Source organism: Oncorhynchus mykiss, chromosome 9 (assembly GCF_057628025.1).
Source record: "Oncorhynchus mykiss isolate SJ-2025 chromosome 9, ASM5762802v1, whole genome shotgun sequence".
In the NCBI taxonomy this organism is placed as follows: Eukaryota; Metazoa; Chordata; class Actinopteri; order Salmoniformes; family Salmonidae; genus Oncorhynchus; species Oncorhynchus mykiss.
Genome location: NC_143030.1, coordinates 60,151,330 through 60,171,295, shown reverse-complemented (window position 1 = coordinate 60,171,295; position 19,966 = coordinate 60,151,330). Strand labels below are relative to the sequence as shown.

At 41.1% G+C, this 19,966-nt stretch overlaps 1 protein-coding gene across 5 annotated transcripts in view; it reads left to right on the top strand.

The window, feature by feature from the left end:
- LOC110532402 (vitamin D3 receptor A) overlaps positions 1-19,966 on the top strand; it is an 86,046-nt gene that overhangs the window by 22,303 nt on the left and 43,777 nt on the right. The window contains exon 1 of one of the 5 annotated variants that reach the window (XM_021616279.3): positions 15,278-15,471. The exons of the other annotated variants lie outside the window; for them this stretch is intronic. The gene's annotated coding sequence lies outside the window, so the exon portion shown is untranslated. Of the gene's footprint in view, positions 1-15,277; positions 15,472-19,966 lie in introns of those variants that run through there. 5 annotated transcript variants of the gene reach the window in all.

Genomic DNA, 19,966 nt, shown 5'->3' with positions numbered 1-19,966 from the left:
CATACTGCAGCTTTTTGTCTCTGAAGTTCCCTGTCCCACTTCAACCCTATACATTTTTCCCTCAAGGCTACAGTAGGGCTGTGAATCTGTGTTTAAATGAAGTTGAATCTTTTTTCTGCCGCAATTAAAATCAGTGTAATTAGTACTGGTTTGTGATAACGGGTACCAATCATCATAAATTAACAACAAAAAAACATTGTCTTGGCAATGACCCCAAGCATACAGCCAAAGCAATGCTGGAATTGCTTCAGAACTAGAATGTGAAAGTCCTTGAGTGGCCCAGCCAAAGCCCGGACTTGAATCCCATTTGAAAGTCTATGGAAAGACTTGAAGATTGCTGTTTACTGCCACTCCCTATCTAACTTAACAGAGCTTGAGAAAATCTGCAAGGACGAATGGGAGAAAATTCCCAAATCCAAATGTGCAAAGCTGATGCAGACGTACCCAAGACGACTCAACAGTGTAATGCCCACCAAACGTTCTTCCACAAAGTATTGACTCGGGTGTGAATACTTGTAAATTAGATTTCTTTCATTTTTCAATACATTTGCAAGCATTTCTAAAAACATGTTTTCACTTTGTGTGTAGATGGGTGACAATACCCCATAATGACAATATATTTTTTTCCATTTTGAATTCAAGCTGTAACATGTGGAATAAGAATAATTTCTAAAGGCTCTCGGTGTGCACGTTACAGCCTTGTTACGTTACAACCTTATTCTAAAATGGATTAAATAACAATTCAATCTACACACAATACCCCATAATGGCAAGGGACTGGGAGACTAGTCAGGATCGAGGGAAAGATGAATTGAGGAAAGTCCTTGATGAAAACCTGCTCCAGAGCACTCTGACTGGGGGGTGATGGTTTACTTTCCAACAGGACAATGACCCTAAGCTCGGTGGGGAGCCTGTATACATTTTGTCTCCCTGGGCCTCGAGGAGCTCTCTGCCTCTAGGGTGCTACTTTTCACCATTTTTAAACTGCCCGGAACAGCTTTTTATCTGGAGTACCAATCACAACCATTTCCTTCCAAAAAGTACATGAAGATAGAGTCCGTGGCCTTTTGCCCCTTTACCAAACCTACTGTAAACGGCCAGTACGACATGGCTAGACACTCAGATATGCATAGCCTAAACATTGATCGCAATTTGGATTAACAAAAGTTTCTGATTAGTTAGCTGATTGGCTATAAATCATACTACTCTCACGCTTGAAGTTTTCTGGTGTGTGATATCATAGGGCAATTCCACCGTTATAGAGTGACACTGAGACTGATTGTTCACTTTAAAATCTGTCAAACAAAAACCAATGATTGCAAAGTTAAAGAACCCGTAACTCTATGCACAATGCTTACTTTTAACAATTCCCACTGAGTTGTATGGCTTAACTTGGAAATCATTGGATTTTGTTAGACATTTTAAAGTGAAAGATCTGAGACTGTCACTCTTACTGTGGAATTGCCCCATAATTACCCAGCATACCACTCACTGACCTGAATCGCTCCCTGTCGTACCGTTTTCTCAGCTGTGTTTGATATGTAGGCTAATGCCTGCTGGCTTTCTCTGATAGAAACGCCATGGAGTAAGTATAGCGATCAGTGCATTCGGAAAGTTTTCAGACCCTTTGACTTTTTCCAAATGTTGTTCCCTTACAGCTTCATTCTAAAATGGATTACATCGTTTTTTCACCTCAATATTCACATTACCCCATAATACATTTGCAAACATTTCTAAAAAACAGTTTTTGCTTTGTCATTAAAATAAAATTGAACTCACATTTACATAAGTATTCTGACCCTTTACTCAGTACTTTATTGACGTACCATTTGCAGTGATTACAGCCTCGAGTCTTCTTGGGTAAGACACTACAAGCGTGGCACACCTTTATTTAGGGAGTTTCTCCCATGCTTCTCTGCAGATCCTCTCAAGCTGTCAGGTTGGATGAGTGAGCATCACTGCACAGCTATTTTCAGGTCTCTCCAGAGATGTTTGATCGGGATTAAGTCAGGGCTGTGGCTGGGCCACTCTCGGACATTTAGAGACTTGTCCCGAAGCCTCTCCTGTGTTGTCTTGGCTGTGTGCTTAGGGTCGTTGTCCTGTAGGAAGGTGAACCTTCACCCCGGTCTAAGAACCTGCTCCAGAGCTCACAGGACTTAATGAAGGATCTCTCTGTACTTTGCTCTGTTCATCTTTGCCTAGATTCTGACTAGTCTAATTGTCCCTGCTGCTGAAAAACATCCCCAGAGCCGCCACCACCATGCTTCACCGTAGGGATGATGCCAGGTTTCTTCCAGACTAGAGGTCGACCGATTTTTATGATTTTTCAACGATGATACCGATTTATTGGAGGACCAAAATAAAGGCTTAATTTATTTAAAAATATATATTTAAAAAAAGTGTAATAATGACTACTCAATGAACAATTATTTTAACTTCATATAATATATAAATAACATCAATTTAGTCTCAAATAATGAAACATGTTTGGTTTAAATAAGGCAAAAACCGTGTTGGAGAAGAAAGTGAGTGCAATATGTGCCATGTGAAGAAAAAAAGCTAATGGTAAGTTCCTTGCTCAGAACATGAGAACATTTGAAAGCTGTTGGTTCCTTTTAACACGAGTCTAAAATATTCCCAGTTAAAATGTTTTAGGTTGTAGTTATTATAGGACTTCCTCTCTATACCATTTGTATTTCATATACCTTTTGACTATTGGATGTTCTTATAGTATTGTAGTATTGCCAGCCCAATCTTGGGAGTTGATGGGTTTGAATTCATAAACAGCGCTGTGCTTCAAGCATTGCGAAGAGCTGCAGGCAAATGCAGGAAAGTGCTGTTTGAATGAATGCTTACGAGCCTGCTGTTGCCTACCACCGCTCAGTCAGACTGCTATATCAAATCATAGCCTTAATATAATAAACACAGCAATACGAGCCTTAGGTCATTAATATGGTCAAATCCGGATAACTATCATTTTGAGAACCAAACGTTTATTCTTTCAGTGAAATACGGAACAGTTATGTATTTTATCGAACGGGTGGCAAGCCTAAGTCTAAATATTGCTGTTACATTGCACAACCGTCAATGTTATGTCAGAATTATGTAAAATTCTGGCAAATGAATTACTGTCTTTGTTGGGAAGAAATGGTCTTCACACAGTTTGCAACAAGCCAGGCGACCCAAATTGCTGCATATACCCTGACTCTGCTTACACTGAACGCAAGAGAAGTGAAAAGATTTCAGGCACCGCATTGATTATATGCAACTCAGGACAAGCTAGTTAACTGCACATGGTTGATGATAGTACTAGGTTAACTAGTGATTATGTTAAGATTTTTTTTTTTTATAAGATAAGTTTAATGCTAGCTAGCAACTTACCATGGCTCCTTGCTGCCTGCATTCACATAACAGGTGGTCAGCCTGCTACGCAGTCTCCTCGTGGATTTCAATATAATCGGCGTCCAAAAATGACTTATGAAAATTTGAACTCGACCTTAATTAATCGGTCATTCCGATTAATCAGTCGACCTCTACGTGAGGGACGTGAGGGTTGGCATTCAGGCCAAATCTTGGTTTCATCAGACCAGAAAAATCTTGTTTCATGGTCAGTCCTTTTAGGTGCCTTTTGACAAACTCCAAGTGGTCTGTCATGCGCCTTTTACTGAGGAGTGGCTTCCGTCTGGCCACTTTACTATTAAGGTCTGACTAGTGGTTCCAAACTTCTTCCATTTAAGAATGATGGAGGCCCTAACCCTGTTCTTGGGGACCTCCAATGCTGCAGACATTTTTTGGTACCCTTCCCCTGATCTGTGCCTCTATAAAATCCTGTCTCGGCGCTCTTATGGACAATTCCTTCAACCTCATTGCTTGGTTTTTGCTCTGACATGCACTGTCAACTGTGGGATCTTATTTAGACAGGTGTGTGCCTTTCCAAATTATGTCCAATCAATTGAATTTACCACAGGTGGACTCCAATCAAGTTGTAGAAACTCTATGGAAACAAGATGTACCTGAGCTCAATTTTGAGTATTATAGCAAAGGGTCTGAATACTTATGTAAATAACATATTTCTGTTTTTATTTTTAATACAAAAATGTCTAAACCTGTTCACTTTGTCATTATGGGGTGTGGTGTGTAGATTGTAGACTATTTAGTCCATTTTTAGAATAAGGCTGTAACAAAATGTGAGGGTCAAGGGTCTGAATGTTTTCCGAAGGCACTGTAAATGTCATGTGATCTGTGGATATGGTGCATAAGGAGTAGAGGATGGAGAGTAGGAAGGAGGGGCTTTGGATGACTAAGGTGACCCACTCTGCCCTGATACCTATTCCTATGCTAGCCTGTATGCTAGTGAGGTATGGTACACTTAGTACTATCATATGCATGACCACTTAACTTTTTTCTACACTTTCTTCCAAGATATTTTTTCTTCCACATTTTCCTATCCCTACTCTTGTTTCTATTTCATTATTTTAGGAAAATTAGTGAATTTCTAATGAATTCCTTCAAGTGAGCTGCACTGGCAAATCGGAGATCATTTCCATGAGAGCTTCATATTGATCTTTGTTTTGCTTGTTATCAGACTGATGTCATCATTTAGCTAGGCAATCTCCTAGCACCCCACTCCTTCAGTCAATGGCACCAGTTTTCTTGGTTGATCGTCACCCTTGCCTGGCGGGGGGGGTCTACATGCTTGGCCTCGTAGACCGGAGGACTCATCACAGTGCTCCCATGATCAATTGTGGTGATAGTTAAGGTATTATTGCCATCATTACTTTCAACAACAGCATTTGCAGCAATTCAGATGGAATTAATTAGCCTTCCTTCACACTTTGTCTACCAGACAACGAGTCAGGTGACTGAGTCGGGTGGCAAGAATCTGCATGACTCAATGAAGGTATAGGCTGGCCTAGCTTATGCATTTGTATGGGCACTATTTGGATGTGCTGATTTGTTGTTTGTAGTCAAGCATGCCTACTATGTGGGTGCACTCTGCTGATATGTTTCTTGTGTTATTAAAGTACCCACATATGACTGTCTAGGCCTGAAACTGCTTTCCTCAATTTCCTTGCCAGTATCTGTTCATTCAGATGTGGACAAAATGGAGGATAAATATGTTGCCTTTTGACTGTTCCTGGTCGGAACAGAAGATGGGATAGAGTTGCATAGGCCTACCTGTTGAGGTTATCTTCTGCTTTTGGCCTCCCCACCACACAAAAAGACCAGCACACCTTAGCTCACAAAATGCTATCTAAATAGGTCACATTTTCTGCCAAACAGTCTGATGTGGACAGATATGAGGTGAATCTTTTGGGATGAATTGTGTTAAGTATGTTTTGGAGGCCAGTGTTCCTGAGATCAGTATGGTTGCAATCAATGACAACATGGAGATATTGAGGGTAATTTGACAGTTGGAACTAAGGGGCTCGGGGGGTCCTGACGGTGGTAAAGCATTAGGAGAGGCGTGACCGTTTGGTTTGCTCCATGGAGGCAGCATCTGTTGTAGACTGCTGAGTGCAGCCACAACTTTGTTTGGTTAAACCCACATTTATTTGATTAACTTTCCCTTGTTTGTTTTTGTAACCACCTCTGTCTTGGCCCAGACGGTTACTTCAGTGCAACCAACTCTACCCCTGTCTGCCTAGGGCTGTGACAGTCATGGAATTTTGGATGGCGGTGATTTGTCTGTCAAATGACCACGGTCACCAGCGGCAGGTAGCCTAGTGGTTAGTGTTGGGCCAGTAACCGAAAGGTTGCAAGGTTGAATCCCCGAGCTGACAAGGTAAAAAATCTGTCATTCTGCCCATGAACAAGGCAGTTAACCCACTGTTCCTAGGCCGTCATTGTAAATGAGAATTTGTTCTTAACTGACTTGCCTACTTAAATAAAAAATCATTAGAATAGTCCATTTTTAATAATTAGAATAGTCCATTCCCCCCCCCAAAACACACATTTTCACTCCTGCTCATGACTGTCAGTGTGCCCTGTTTTTGGTGCATGAATTTCATGATACTCGTTTGCTACAAAACTTTGCTGAACAAGGAACAACAAAGTTTCCTCATGTTAGAAAGTGTCTGTTACCATGAGAAATGGACCACACTGCACAGCTGCAGCTGTTTCATACAAAAAAAACCTGCCTTTTTTCCTTCTCTCCTTTTATCGGGTGTTACATGTGTACCAGGTGTAAGTTAACTGCTTTTTGGCTAAAGTTAGTCTTTAATTAAGTTCAGAAAACTTAAAGATTATGACTTGTTTTCATTATGGTCTTCATCATAATCGTTGTAACACGATTATTGAAATGACCATGTAAGCCCTATGCCTGCCAAAAACAAACATCACTTGAGTTTTCATATCCTCTAGCCTCTGTCAACTAGATGTCCCATAAATTGGTGTTTTCTGCTGTTATTACTGTGATATCAGCTGCATTTCTGTACAGTAGTATTAACTAAGGGTGTGCTGAGTACTCTGACAAAATGAGTATTATAACGGATATGGAGAATTCTTCGTAATGATCAGTGATCGACAAAGTTATTTTCAGCTGTCAACACGCATCTCTTTCACCGTGTGAAGCGTTGTGTGCTCCAAACAGCTATTGGCTAGTTCTTCTGTCTGTAATGAAGCGGGCGGGGTATTGGTTGAGCCTGCTGCAGAGACTAGGACAATCCCCTCTCATTTCCAAAGACAGGCACGCGCGACTGTTTCACTCACTCAGTCACTTATCTCAGGGCACAAGCCTCCCCTTCTCCAAAGATGATGTATGAATCTGTAGCTAGACATTGTTCAACCTAATTATTTTCTGTACACATTGCTGAAGCCTTTTGGGAAACTCCAAGTGGGTTGTCACGTGCCTTTTTACTGAGGAGTGGCTTCCGCCTGGCCACTATCATAAAGGCGTGCTTGGTGGAGTGCTACAGAGATTGTTGTCCTTCTGGAAGGTTATCCCATCTCCACAGAGGAATTCTGGAGCTCTGTCAGTGACCAACAGATTATTGGTCACCTCCCTGACCAAGGCCTTTCTCCCCTGATTGCTAAATTTGGCTGGGTGGCCATCTCTAGGAAGAGTATTGGTGGTTCCAAACTTCTTCCATTTTAAGAATGGATGCCACTGTTTTTGGGGACATTCAAAGCTGCAGAATTATTTTAGGTACCCTTCCCCAGATCTGTGCCACAACACAATCCTGTCTCTGAGCTCTGGACAATTTCTTCAACCTCATGGCCTGGTTTTTGCTCTGACATGCACTGTCAACTGTGAGGTCTTGTAGACCAATGTGTGCCTTTCCAAATGTCCAATCAATTTACCACAGGTGAATTCCTAGTTGTAGAAACATCTCAAACATCTCTACTCAGCAAACTGGATGAAGTCTATCACAGTGCCATCTGTTTTGTCACCAAAGCCCCATATATTACCCACCACTGCGACCTGCATGCTCTCGTTGGCTCCAGGTCATCTTTACTAGGTAAAGCCCCGCTTTATCTCAGCTCACTGGTCACCATAGCAACACCCACCCGTGGCACATGCTCCAGCAGGTATATTTCACTCGTTATCCCCAAAGGCAACACTTCCTTTGGCTGCCTTTCCTTCCAGTTCTCTGCTGCCAATGACTGGAATGAATTGCAAAAATCTCCAAAGCTGGAGTCTTATCTCCCTCTCTAACTTTAAGCGTCAGAGCAGCTTACCGATCACTACCTGTGCACAGCCAATCTGTAAATAGCACACCCAACTACTATCTCCATGTTGTTACTTATCCTATTGTTATTTTGCACCCCTGTATCTCTACCTGCACATCTATCACTCCAGTGTTAATGCTAAATTGTAATTATTTTGCCTCTTTGCTTTCGCTTTATTCCCCCCCCCCCATACAGCCTTGTCCCATTGCTGAAACGCCCCTACAGGCTCGGGAAAGGCAAAGGTCAAAACACAACACTGCCAAGCCGCACTGCTTCTTGACACACTGCTCACTTAACCCGAAAGCCAGACGCACCAATGTGTTCGAGGAAACTCAGTCCATCTGGCGACCGAAGTTTGCTTGCAGGCGCCTGGACCACCATGAGTCACTAGAGTGTGAATAGACAAGGAATTCCCAGCTGGCCTAACCCAGACAACCCTTGGCCATTTGTGACACAGCCTGGGATCGAACCCGGGTCTGTAGTGATGCCTTAAGCACTGCAATGCAGTGCCTGAGACAGCTGCGCCACTCTGGAGGCCCCTAACTTTGCTTTCTTGGGTACAGGAATAATGGTGGGCATCTTGAAGCAAGTGGGGACAGCAGACTGGGATAGGGAGAGATTGAATATGTCTAAACACTCCAGCCAACTGGTCTGCACATGCTCTGAGGATGCGGCTTGGGATGCTGTCTGGGCCGGCAGCCATGCAAGGGTTATTGCACTTCAATGTCTTACTCGCATTGGCCACGGAGAACGAGAGCTCACAGTTTTCGTGAGCAGGGGTGGCCTTTTTTTCTTTGAAGCAGCAAAGATGTTAAGCTTGTCTGGTAACGAGGTGTCCGCAACCTGGCCGGCTTTCCCATTTTAATCCGTGATTGTATGGAGTCTGTCACATACTTTTTGTATCTGAGTCGATGAATTACAACTCCACTTTGGCCCTGTACTGTTTTGCCTTTTTGCTTGCCTTATGGGGGTCATAGCTGGTCTGTACACGCCCACGTTCCCAGTCACTTTGTCGTGGTTAAATACAGTGGTTCGCGCTTTCAGTTTTGTGCAAATGCTACCATATATCCATGGTTTGGCTAACTCAGTCACCGAGTCATTGTATATGTCGATACTGTTCTGAGGCAACCCGGAACATTTCTCAGTCGGTGTGATCAAAACAGTTTTGAAGCATATGTTCCAATTTTTCTTCCCAAGGAATGTTATTTGTCTCAGCACCTCTCCGCTCAATCACTGGATTTCTTTGTCTCTTACGCATTTGTTGTCAGTTTGATGTATATTCAAACCTATATCAACTTCTGATTCCATGTCTCTCTTGTCTCCAAATCTAAAATGCATTCTGCAGACCATCCCATAGGTTACTACTGGAAAGATCAGTGTAACCTTGTCACCACTCCATTCAGTTCCAAACCGCCAAACCACTATTAGAGGAAAATAAGATTTAGAGAAAAATATGATCAATGACGGAGCTACTGTTTCAACTGTCAAGGACTCTGGGCCAACGAGAGCGATGAGGGGCCTCAAGTAGCAAAAAGCTTTCCCAGGCCCATCTCCCCATGGTAACCCAAATGCCCATCTGATGTCCATTGCATCATGTACATCCCATGCCCTATAGCTGTACATAACCTAAATGAGGTATAATAATATTATAGCTAAGTACCTTTAAAGCCCACCCAAATGTAAGTTTAGACATTTCTAAGGTACAGCCCTATTTAACATTTTTTTTATAATAATATTTTTTTAAGAGAAGTGGAAATAAAATGAAACATTAGTCATGACTTAGTTTTATGATGTATGTATGTACAGTGCCTTAACTTAAGGGGGCTGAATAATTTTGCACGCCCAATTTTTCAGTTTTTGATTTGTTAAAAAAGTTTGAAATATCCAATAAATGTCCTTCCACTTCATGATTGTGTCCCACTTATTGTTGATTCTTCACAAAAAAATACAGTTTTATATCTTTATGTTTGAAGCCTGAAATGTGGCAAAAGGTCGCAAAGTTCAAGGGGGCCGAATACTTTCGCAAGGCACTGTGTGTGTATATATAAGTCTGGATTGAACTTAATAGGTACTGAATGTACCCATTAAGACCATAGATATTCCAAATAAGCCAACCTCTTAAATATATTTTTTTTTTTTGTAATTTCCAAATGTTCAAAACTTGCAAACTGATATTTCTTATGGGGAGATTAATATAATCCAAATGTATATTAATCTCCCCAAAGTTATTCAAATAAACTGATCATTGCTGTTAATCATGAAAGTAGCAGTTATGAGAGGAGGGTGTCCAATCGTATCCACAGAGACCAATGTGGACTTAGGCTTTTGTTCTTGCTAACCAGTACACACACACCTGACTCAATTAATCAGACTTCAATCAAGACCTGATTAGTAGAACGGTGTTGGTCTGTTGCTTGGTCAGAACACAACCCTGTACCCACACGGGCGCTCTGTGGATAAGAAGCCATGCAACAAAGACCATAACTTTAAATGAATTATCTGGAAGGTGATTCACATTTGCTGTACTGGTTTTCTTCTTAATTAGTCCAACTTGTCTTCCTAAAGTCTATTTAATGTGTATTAAAAAGGTACCGGTGCTAAATCAACAACAGAAAATCACCTGGATGAATGAAGGACAACAATATGACGATGCCCCCACCCAAAAGTGCATGAGTAGCTGTCTCTTGTCCCTCACCTGTTTGCATTTTTGTCCCTCACTTGTAGGTCTTCTGTCCCTCTAACTTGATCATATTCTTCCCACTGCATCGACTACCTGTCCACCCAGTCTTGGATAGATTACAGAGGTTTCACATTTTTCCTAATTGTTTCTAATCTTGGTAAAGATACAGTATTTAAGCTCATGTTCATTGAAATATTAGGGATATCATACACTATCGACATGTGTTTCAATGCAAACAGGGCTTAATAGGAGTGATTTTTATGGTGACAAATATAGAATAGCAGTCTACTCATAAAATATTTGGAAACCAATGGTTTAGGGTATAAATATACACTATGGATTACAATATTATGCAAAGTTAGTATTGAAAAATATGTATTTTGTCATTTACATTCTGTATAGAGGGAGTGCTTTTTGTGTTCCTGTACCATTTAAGCCCACCTGAGAAATGTCAAATTTACAAAATGGAATCTATGTATAACAATGCAAGGTTCAAAATTACTAACAAAAAAGTAGCTGTGAATGCCTGATATGTTGTAGTTCACCAAGTTATGTTGCTACTGTGTGATATATGTAGGTATGAAAAACCCATATTTTCAATTGGCAGGAAGTAGTAATACATGCTCATGAAATATGCTGTCATGAGAATTTACAGTATCAGTACATGAATCTCTTAATTTGACCAAGTATGATCACATATCTGAGAAAGTATCTGATGTGTATCTGAGGGTCGCCTTAAGTTTTTTTTAAATTTTTAATGTAATTTTTTTCATCTTTGAAATTGGCCATTACTGGGAACTTAACCAATGAACAGTAACTTAATAACTTCTGATTGGCTTATTATTATAATAACCAGTTATGGATATAATAACCAGATGAATAAGTTGAAACATTAAACAGCAGATATTTGTTCCTATATTTTAGTTTTTTAAATCCAAAAATGGAAGTGGGCTTAACCCTTGTTTGGGTCTGTAGGACCTATATCCAATTATTACTAAAAGGAAAATGATACAATTCAAAAAATGATTAATCTGAGACACATTGGCCTTGGCTCATCTTCTGTGAAGAACATGCAAAATAACACATTTTCATTGAGTGCACACTGTGCACCTCCCTGCACATTTATAATACATATGTGGTGTTCAGGTCCAATGGATCCGAGGGTAATAAAAGTGTGTGTGTAGGTGAAAACCCTGTGCCGGCTGTTTCAACATAGGCAGGTTATTGGTGCGGTCTCCCGCTTTTCTCAGAATCTTTACCCTTTGTAGTGTGTGAAACTACACAATGACTTGCGGGAACCTGCACAATGTTATTACAATATATTATGTTGATACATTGTAAAAAAGAAGAAAAAAAAGAAATGCTGTACATTCCCACTCTACCCCAGCCAGGTGCAAATTGAGGGAGGGACAACAAATAAATAGCTTAGCATGTGTGGCTCCTTACCACAATCAGTATGGCAAAAATAATCTCTGCCTCTGAATTTTCCAAATATGAGGATCATGTCTCTGTCACTTCGGAGTCTGAAAGTGAGATGGAAGGAGATTGACCCTCAGCCAGCCCCAGGACCATCCCGTCAGCAGCCAGCCCCAGTACCAGCTCGACAGTAACCAGCTCATCAACAGCCTACAGGAGGAGAAATATGGATGTCAAAAAATTGTGAAATGTAATGGTCTTCTTGCTGAAGGAATGAGCCACCCCGCATTGCTGCCAATGTGATAAGGATACAACCAGGGTCAACGCGGATGGCGATTACTCATGTGCAGGACATAATGTCTTCTTTTGAACTGTTCATCCCAGACACCATCCCAAAAATCATTCTGCACTGCACTAATTTGGAGGGACGGTGTGTTTTTGGAGAGCGATGGGCCAAATTAATTTACATGCATACTTTGGGGTTCTTGTCCTTGCTGGTGTTTTCAGATCCAATGGGGAATCTACAGAATCCCTGTGGGATGCAGAAGCTGGCAGAGAACTTTTCAGTGCAACAATGTCTCTGGAAAACCTCCACATTATTTCCAGTATTATCCTCTTCGATAACCGAGACACCAGACCAGCTCGGCGGCAGAGAGACCAGCTAGCTGCAATCAGGTCAGTGTGGGACAAGTGGTTAGACCGCCTTCCCCTTTTTTACAACCCTGGGCCCAACGTTACTGTTGATGAACAGCTTATGCTATTTAGGGGCCTGTGCCCCTTCAGGCAGTACGTACTGTCTAAACCAGCAAAATATGGAATCAAGATCTGGGCTGCCTGTGATGCTGCTTCATCATATGCGTGGAACTTCCAAGTGTATACGGGAAAGCCAGATGGAGGAGCCCCTGAGAAGAACCAAAGGATGCAGGTTGTCCTGGATGTGACACAGGGACTCCGTTGCCACAACATCACATGCAATAACTTTTTAATTTTTTACTTTGCACAAGCTGGGACAGGAGCTCCTCAAGAGGAAGCTGATGATGGTAGGAAGAGTACGAAAAAACAAGCCAGAGCTCCCACCTCAGCTATTAAATACACGGAACAGGCTTATCAATTCCTCTAAATTTGTGTTCACGGCCGACACGTGCCAAAGAAAGGCATGAATGTGGTACTCGTGAGTACTCTGCATAGTGATGGGAGAATCTGTGGCCAGGAACATCAAAAACCAGAAATCATAATGGATTACAATGCCACAAAAGGAGCGGTGGACAATTTAGACAAGCTGGTGACTGGCTACCGCTGCAAAAGAAGGAAAACCCTGCACTGGCCACTTGTGATATTCTTCAACATCTTGGACATCTCACCGTACAACGCGTTTGTCATCTGGAAGGTGTTGAACACAGACTGGAACAGAGGGGAGCTCCAGAGAAAATGTCTCTTTCTCGAGGAGCTGGGCAAGGCATTGGTAAGACCTCAAATCCAGGGGAGGCAGCATATCCCAAGGACCCCAGCTTCTGCAGCCATCGTGAGGTGGATGCTTGTGACCCATCTGCCCGACCCACAGAACCAACAACTCCAATACTGGAAGTAAATGTGAATTATATGGTGTGTGTGTGTGTGTGTGTGTGTGTGTGTGTGTGTGTGTGTGTGTGTGTGTGTGTCTGACTCTCCTATCCTGGTGTGTGTGTGAGAGAGAGTAAAATTCCTCAACGAAGTGTTCATTATTCTAGTTTGCAGCCGGTAGCAATAAGAAGAAGCGCTGTGATGTGTGTGGACCCAAGAAGGACAGGAAGACACAATACACATGCATCAAGTGCAAGAAATACATTTGCAACACACACACAGTAAAATTCTGTCCCTCTGCCTTAATTTGTGTTCAATGGCACTTAAAAAAAAAAAATCATAAAATACTGTATGTACAGTTTGTCCTTCCAATTTGTTCATTTCAACGCAACAAACATCAATAGTGATAAACCTTGTTTCATTTATATTTGTTCATGATATCATGATTTATTCCACCAATGTTTTTTCAAACAGCGCTTTTATTAATAAATGTGATCTAGCAGAGTTAAATGGCAAATAGTAACCATGTAAGCTGTCTATATTGCTTGTAATTTAAGTCAACATCTAAGTTAAGTATTTTTACGTAAATTGTTATGGCTGTATTGTTTTAAAAACCCAATAATGTTGTGGGTCCGTCAGACCTGCGAACATTGGGTGAATAACAAAAACATGAACACCACACAAGGGTTAATAGGTACGCTTACCCTAACTCTCAACCAATTTAGTAATTGTTCAATAATCTACAGATCTAAAATGAAGGGAATTTCTTAAACTAATTTATTTTGAGTGGCTGAAGTGAAGATGAATGTGTTCCTAATCATAAATCTTCTCATGTTGCATGTAGGGCTATTACTGCCATATTAGGCACCTTTTTATTCAACAGGCTAATATGTTACGCTTGGCACTTTTTTTTTTGGCCTAACATGAAGATTTGGCAGGGAACAAAGCTAGCTCAGATCTTAATCTGTTCCCCTTCTTAACCAAGTTGATAATCTCAATGTTCTTGTTGAGTCCACCCCTATTAGCTGAGGAGAACTTAATGTATAGTTTCCTCAACCCCCTCACAAACTTGAGGTCTCGGTGCTGTACAGACAATGTGGCGTTTCCCAAGGTCATATGTCGCTACCAGTATGTTTAATAGAGATGCATAGCCTGATGATTCTCTTTTGAAGGGCTCATCTGCCATGTCTTGTCTTGAGGTTAAGTGCACTCCCCGACAATTTCCATCGCCTGTTTGTTTTTGAAATGCAGTACTGTAATAAAATCCAAACCTTCCTGTCAAGTGAATTTTTTTATGTAGGCCCTACTCCCATTGGTCAGGTGATGTAACAACGTACTGGTCGGTGGCTCAGTGCACACGGCAAGCAGAGCTAAACTCTTCAGACATTTCAGAACATGGTTCTGCTAACCTACAACATTCCAATGTCATGTGGGCTGTTCCAGCTTATAGCCGATTCCATAGAAAAAAATCTAAATCAAAGGGGCTTATTCAGCTAGAATGTAAGTTTTACTTTGCCAAATATTGGTTGAAAGCCATCTCACCGTAACTATCGGAGCACCATAATACCGTTACGCTGCATTATGTTAATATAATGCTAACTTTGATCTGTCCACACATCCTACTTACTTACTGTGTTTATGTAATTATTTCCACACTTAAGTGAATGTCAAGTACATACTCTTGTTTTAAAGGCTGGTCTGTTAACTGTTGCGGTTTCACTACCTAGCCTTTCCTTGCTCATGGTCCTTTTTATTTTGATTAATGCAATTGCATGTCAGGATGTTATGAGAACATTTGTACTGCGTCTCCCTGTGTTATGAGCACATTTGTGGGCCACATCTCATATGTTGGTGGACCTCTCTCCTTTGCCCACGCCAATCCTGGAGTTTGCACTGCTGACCCCATGAGTATGTTAAACATTAACTAACACCACTCACCTCTTTGGCATCACTACCGAACCGGTACAAAGAGAGACATTACTGCACCTGAGGGGTTGAAAGAATAAGAGAGCCACCAAAAGGAGTGTTAGGCAGAGGAGAGAGGAGAATACTATTTTTCTCACAGACCTTGGGGGATTTTGTCTGGAAACTGTATTTTCTAATTCAGAGGAAATGGATCCACAGACCCCTCTCTAGTCGCTCAGGTCAGTGCTCCTGTGTTTTACCTAGTTTGATGAAGTCTGACTTATCAATTCTATGTTTATAGTCATTTAAGGAGTTCTTGTAGTTTCTGCCTAATAGTGCCCACTGTATGTAAGGTATTCTAGCTTTTATTTTAGGAGGTGAACACTGAGCCGTTTCTTTGGGAGCTTATCTTTGTGCATTGGACTATTAAATTAGCCTGTGTTCAATCCCCGGCAATGAATGTGTGAACACAAGCTGTCGAAAGAAAAAGACCACATGGTGAGCACTGAGCACTCATTGACAGCTCCACTCCTCGGTGAATGCTTAGTGAGCCCATCTAATACTTGAATGTGAGTACCTAGCCTCTTAGGTTTTAATGGGCACGTTTTAATGTGACTCTACAGGGAAAAGTGATGGTGGCCATAGTAAAATTGAGCCTAGTCGGACATTAGCTAAAAGTGTGTCAGTTCAGTTCATTTTTCATGCACTGCAGCTGTCTGCTGGGCGTTTCATTGACGCTTTGGTTCTATACTGCAATTCTGTAATTGACAGAATTCCATTGATCTTTGCGTGACCTCTCTGCAGCTGAGTTGTCACACTGGTGTTGAAATCTGACTTGAAGAGACCCCACGTGGCTTTCCAGCAGAGGGGGCATTGTTCCCCACAGGAGAATCACTTTACTACAACATCTATATTGATGATGAGCAGCTATTTTGTTTACTAACAGTCTTAACATATGTTAACAAACAAAACGTGAAAGGGATTTGCAAGAACGGCAAAATATGAATATACTAGTCCCTTGTATTTTTGCAGTTTTGGTAAATCTCTTTCAGGTGTTTTTGAAAAAAAAATGTTTTGCTACTTTCCTAGCTCTGCTCTAAATGAGTTCAAAAATGCTGTGTCATTTGTAGAGCCCAACCGATAAATCGGTTGGCTGATATTATCGACTGATTATTAGCCTTTCACAGAAATATTTGGATCAGTCTTTATTCCACCGATAAAGCATAAATATTATATACATAGAATGAACAAATGTGCTCGTTTGCGGCTCATTGAACGTCATTCAGCCCGTAAGTCCCAACGTGACTCAGTGGGCATGGTGGTTTGACGGTGGTGCATGGTGGTTAGCTTGCGACAGCGTATTTCAATCAGTAAACAATCAAAAGTACACTTCACCAAACAAGCAGCCCTGTCATCACATGCTCACTTGGTTAACATTAGCTGACTAGCTAACCAGCAAGGTAGTTAGCCAGGCTAGCTTGCAATCTATGCTACTTATGTGAGAACACTAGACTGCTGCCAAAGTTAACGCTGACTCATCCTTCATACAATAATAACACTGTTACCGTCTGGGCCTGTTATGTTAGTGGGCTTATTTAGATTGCGCAGATAAATCATTCAGCCCATGTGCATCATTAGTAATGAGAATGTTAGCTAGCTAAATTAGAACTAAATTAAAACCAGTGGCAGGCAAGCATTTTAATGCATTAACTTTTTCAGTCATCAGTGCATGCAATTTGCAGTTGAGATATATAGCCAGTACATTTTGTATTGAATAACAGTGTAATTTAAGGTTTCAGTCATTTTTTTTGTAATGAACAGCTAGCCTGTGCTTGTCATAACACAGTACATTGTGATAACAAGCCAGAGAGAGAAAAGAGGGGATAGGAATCGCATTGGGCAATGAATGGAGGAACGTATAACACCTCACAGCACTTTCGATCAGTCGCGTTCACGTTGTCATGCTGTGTTGAGTGATTGGTGAGCTAATCGCCAGGCAATTGCTTCTCAGTCAAGAAACCTGCCTATTTTCCTTAAGTACGTAATGTCACAATTCCAAAACTCTGCGATATTTCAGAGAACAAGTTAATTAACTCACATCTCTGAAAAATATTTGTTGTACTTCTTGTTGACAAAATTCATGCTAATGTTTTTTTTTTTTTTTGAGCTAGTGCCCAATTGACTCCATACAGTCCTCGAAGGAGAGCTGTATGGAGTTGCCAGAATGCACTGCGCGTTCCATTGACGATGCATGGGAAACATACACAATGGCTGTTAATACAATGGAGTTATCTCCGAACAAGCTCTCATTGCGAGGCTGCCGTAAAGTGTTTATTTACATGACATTTGACTGTTGCAAAGCGCTAGTAAATCTACTCAATGCAAAGTGGTGGCATTATGAACCGCATGTTACAGGATTTCACTGCATAGTTTGATCTTGTGAAAAGTGCAGTTTCAGGTTTACTTTGAGACCAAGTTCAATTCATTCGTTCCTTGTTTATTAGTGTGCTTGTGGTTCTTCAGCACAAACACTTCTACATTCTTATCTACTCCCATAGATATGTATAACTTAAAGTTGTGTCTAAGAAGGTAAACTGAAGAAGTGTTTTGTATTTACTTTCATATTTATAGAGGATAAAGTTGTTTTTGGTGGTTCATGTAAACCACAAAATGTTCTTTAAATAATGTAATTGTAATGTTAAGAAAATTAATGTTATCTGTGAATCCTTTGGAGCACAATTTTGAAAAATATTTTGAAGTATTTTTTTCTTTCCACACAATCGGCAGATGTCATTTGTGATTTTTGCCTCCCTAAAATCAGTATCTGACCCAAAAATCACATTTCGGTCGGGCTCTAGTCATTTGCCTTATTTGGTTTTTGCTTGTTATTTTACACAACAATATCCTGTTTCCCAGATGTTTAAGAGTACACTACTTTTCTTTGCATTACACAGGGATGTAGTACATGCTTGTGCTCTCGTGCAGTTATTTGACTAGTTGTTTCAGCAAGGTAGGAGGATTTGCCACATCTAAACCTTTGACCAGGTATGTTATTACTGCCCTGTGGGGAACATACAAGTCATCTCTCCTTTTACCTTATCGGTCTGCCCTCCATTCTCTCTAATTGTCAGTCAAAGCTGCCTGAGTAAGATGGCTGACATATCAGTCATACTAGGAGAAACAAGTGGCTTGCTGCTCTATAAGGAAGTTCATCTCCCTCCAGCTCATCATGCACTGTGATAACCTGTCAGCCCGATAGGCCATACCGTTGGACGTGTCTCACGCTAGTTTAAATCCCAAAGGTTACAAGCCAGTCTGTTTTTGTTAACTGCTTTATGCACTTATCGGGGATATCAGAGTTCAGGCAATCATTCCCAGAGAGAGGGATTTCTTTGCTGTGGTAATCTGATTTGTGTTTCTGTCTGTGTGCATCCTCTGTTGTTGCGCCTCTGAACTTTGAACTACAGCCCTCTTGATTAAGTCAAGGCAAATGGAGGATGGGCTGAAAGCATATTTTAGAGAGGGGACAGGGTGGGAGGTTAGATTTTGTGTGGTCACAACTCTTCTAATTTGTGGTCACAAGATGACACACCTTGACCCCAGTCAGAGATACCATACTTCATCCTGTCCAGTTTCGGAGACCATAAGCACTACAGTTCTTTTTTTAGTTTGCTCTTAAATGTATCTATTAATGTAATGACAGTCTCTTACTGTTGAAGAAAATAAAATATTGATCAAAGGGAAAGTTGGCTTAGTTACTAATAATACATAGCTAGTAGAATTCAGATATACATTCCACCATGGTTGCGAGAGTGGGGTGTGGACAGTCGGCATCGTAAAGCACTGCTCAGCTCAGTTATGCTGCTATGCAAGTTTATGTTCCTGTTATTCATCCCTACGAGGCCTCGCCGAAGGGATTTGGGGCCCCCCATACCACAAGTTGTTTTTTTTCTCTCTCCCTTCTCACTTTTGTCAGCCTGCCAACAACACGGCGGCCTATTCATTTCCAGCCAATGCCGAAAACAAGGTCCAAAGTTCAGAGTCGCTGCAGCAGTGTGGATCTGGGGAACGGGATAATGTTATTTTATTTTATTCTATTGCTTTGATGAGCAAGAGAATAATATTAGTTATCCAGTTTCGGATGCCCATATCCAGGGATGCTTAGGGAAGCCTGGTGAATTCATTAGCATAATATCAGTTTGTACAGTCATCGACAAAAGTTGAGAATGACACATTAATTTCCACAAAGTTTTCTGCTTCAGTGTCTTTAGATATTTTTGTCAGATGTTACTATGGAATACTGAAGTATCATTACAAGCATTTCATAAGTGTCAAAGGCTTTTATTGACAATTACATGAAGTTGATGCAAATAGTCAATATTTGCGGTGTTGACCCTTTTTTTAATAACTCTGCAATCCGCCCTGGCATGCTGTCAATTAACTTCTGGGCCACATCCTGACTGATGGCAGCCCATTCTTACATAATCAATGCTTGGAGTTTGTCAGAATTTGTGGGTTTTTGTTTGTCCACCCGCCTCTTAAGGATTGACCACAAGTTCTCAATGGGATTAAGGTCTGGGGAGTTTCCTGGCCATGGACCCAAAATATCAATGTTTTGTTCTCCGAGCCACTTAGTTATCACTTTTGACTTATGGCAAGGTGCTCATCATGCTGGAAAAGGCATTGTTCGTCACCAAACTGTTCCTGGATGGTTGGGGGAAGTTGCTCTCGAAG